Below are 3,192 nucleotides of genomic sequence, written 5' to 3' on the forward strand. Positions count from 1 at the left end.
CGTTTTTGTATTGATTCGTTTGTCTTTTTCTTTGCTATGCATACATGTTTTATTTCTCTCTTTGTTGTGCAGACTACTCGTTAGAAACTTGTTGTGAGTTCGACTGTCGTGACTCTGTTCTCATATTTGGCCAGATGTTTCAGTTTTGTTTCTTCTTTTGGTCGTATGTGTTTGTTTCGTATTTCAACGATAGGGATAGTGATAATAGTTGGTTATTTGGTCTGTCTGCCATTTAGTCAGTCACTCGTCAGCCAGCTTCCTAGTCATTTGTCAGCTAGCCATGCAGTTAGGCAGTAAGTCGGAGAGACGGATAGTCAGATGATGAGTCAGTCACCGACTTAGTCACATAGTGAGATTAGTCAGCGGATCAGTCAGTCATGCAGTCAATGAGTCAGTCAGCTAGTCTGCTGGTGCATTCTTCAGTCACTGTAAGTTTTACAAAGGATATCATGCTAGTTCATCTCATTTGGCGTCTTACCCATTTCAAAGGTTACTCATTTTTCACTGTCATCGTCGCAGACGTCTGTTTATATATTGTTCTATTAACCAGCTAATTTTACTACTTTTACCATCTTATTCTGTTCTTTCACTTAATCGATCCTTCTTTGTCACAAAGAGGACCGTGCTGACGTAGTGTTTGCTTGGTTGTGCATGAGAAAAGGAGAGAGAGAGAGCGAATGGAGTTAGCTGTGGGACTGTTGGGTGTTTTGGTGTTTTGTTGCTTCGTTTTTCTCTATAGGACTCGGAGCAGATTAATGAAGCTTAGGAGAACAAAGTCACGTTTACAAGATAGCCTACATACACTGCATACAGTGTATGGTTCGAAGGCTAAAATTGTATGTGGAATCGAGAACGATAGAAAGAATGGCCAATACATACCTAACAGAACAAGAAAAAGGAAAGAAGACCTTTAACACCTTGAAGGGTACAATTATACCCTTATCCTTAAGGAGATCGGATGAAAACCTCGAAATTCACAGAGGTTACAAAGAAGACTTCACAAACTTAATGCTCCCACACTGGGCCACTTATAGCAATAAGTGGTGCAGATGTAATTTTGTAAGTGGGACAAACAAGCGTTTATTCGAGGAAAAACAGTTATTAATTGTATAGTCATTAACTTTTCAACTCCTAAGGTCGGTTTTGAAATTCTCCCGTCTATCTGTTTTAAATTTTATGTAAATTAGTTCAGAGAATTATATCCTAAATCCGTCTGTTCTTAGTAACTTTTATTGGTGATTATGAGTTGACATTTTTAAGAAGTTATTTGTATACTTGTGGGAGTTTTAAGGGTTAAGCTCCATAAAATTGAGTAAGATTTGAATGGGATGGAAACGAGAAATGGTAAGGAACAGTGATAAGAAAAAGACAAATTAGCTCCAAAATGCGTCACTGCTGTTACACGTAGGAATTGGACAGATGCGATGCGGTATTGACCACTTTCAAAAAATGGCTGCCGGATTAATATTCTTTTGTTTGAATTTAAATTAGCCTTTCTGGCCTCGCTTGAGATGATGTATTCTTTTGAATTTTGTACTGGAAAACGAGGCCAGAAAGGCTAATTTAAATTTAAACAAAAGAATATTAATCTGGCAGCCATTTATGAAAGTGGTCAATTGTTCCTGGATTGCAATGGACGAGAAAAGAATTTAGGAAAAGGGCAAAAGCTTCCTTTCTCCTTACGCTTTTTTCGTATTTATTTTGTTTAATTGTTTCTTGTTTGCTTTTTGAGTGGTTCAGTTTCTGGGATAAACTATATTTGATATGAAAACCGTCCGTCCTCATGAGAAGGAAAACTTGTACGATATTAAAATCGTGATTTATGGATACAGTGCGTTTAGTAGAAATCTCCCTTATTTCGTCCAAGGTTCATGTTTCATTAGTAGCACAAACGTTAATCAACTGATTTGTTTTCAATAATCATAATAGAAGTATTGCGGGACAAGAAATTAGTTTCATCGTAACAATTCAAATAGCTTTTGTTTTTTTTGTTTGTTTGTTTGTTTTTTTTTGGGGGGGGGAAGAGACATGTTACTGACTTTACTAGCAACAAGGAAATAGTATTTTCCCTATTCAGGATGCCCTTTTTTAAATATTTGTCCAGTGTAATTCTTGTTCTACTTAAATTTGTTAATTAAAACCTGTTGCAGTGAAAAATTGTCTCAGTATGTGTGTTAGTGTGAGAACTAAGAGCAAGGCCCGGATGTTCTTCCTGAACCTTATTTTTATCTCATGCTTCTCTTTCTTCGCGCAGTAAAATCTGTTGCTGTGATAAACAGCACGAAACCAATCCACAGCTCTGTTGTCACTCTTGACAGAATTAAAAAAAAAGAAAAACATTTTAAACCGGGACACAGGTTACCAACAGAGAGAAGCATCAGGTCATGTTTTCTTACATGAAGAAAACAGAAACAAAGTAGACCATTATCTTGCAGAGAGGTTTCTTAGACACCATTTCCCCTCCCCCTCCCCCTCTCTTACTTTTAGAACTTGAGGGGAAAAATAAACTTTGTCTTCAGCGCAAATGACACAAATTCGAGCAAGCATTCGTGAAAAAGTACCAATGACACAACATCTCATTGCTTAACTTAATAGACTTGACACGATGTGTTTGATCCCTTAGAGATATCGTAGGCCTGGTGTCCAGGTTAAGCGGCGCAAGCTTTTTAAAAAGAGACCAGTAATTTACGATCAGAGAAGAAAGCATTTCTAGTTGAGCTTAGTTGAATGAACCGGAGGCTCCCGCGAGGACTGTGTTCCTAATCAGCTTCCAAAGTCTACGCTTAAATCCCGGAGTGGTCACACTGCATGTTTACGTGTCCTCCACTCGTGCTCAGGGCTCACGTTCTATTTCACCTCCTTTCCATCCACGTGGATATTGCAGGCTCTTCTTAAATCCCTCATCACCACGAGTCAGACGCATGCGCACTGCACAGAGTATTGGTCCGGCTAGGACAGATTAGGTAAGGCAAACACAAATAGCCGAATTACTGTTCTTAAAGTACCTCTACTTCTGATATGAGCACGGGAATTTTTTTTTTTTTAACCAAATCTACTAGGTGAGATTTCCATGACTGAGGGCCCTATTCTGAGTAGGTGCCTTCAATTGGTGCCGATTTTCTTATCCCGTAAGTGGGTGCAGACACACAGGTGCAGACACGCAGATGAGCCCTTCTGAGATTTTATACCTGA

This window comes from Stylophora pistillata, chromosome 1 (genome assembly GCF_964205215.1).
Source record: "Stylophora pistillata chromosome 1, jaStyPist1.2, whole genome shotgun sequence".
In the NCBI taxonomy this organism is placed as follows: Eukaryota; Metazoa; Cnidaria; class Anthozoa; order Scleractinia; family Pocilloporidae; genus Stylophora; species Stylophora pistillata.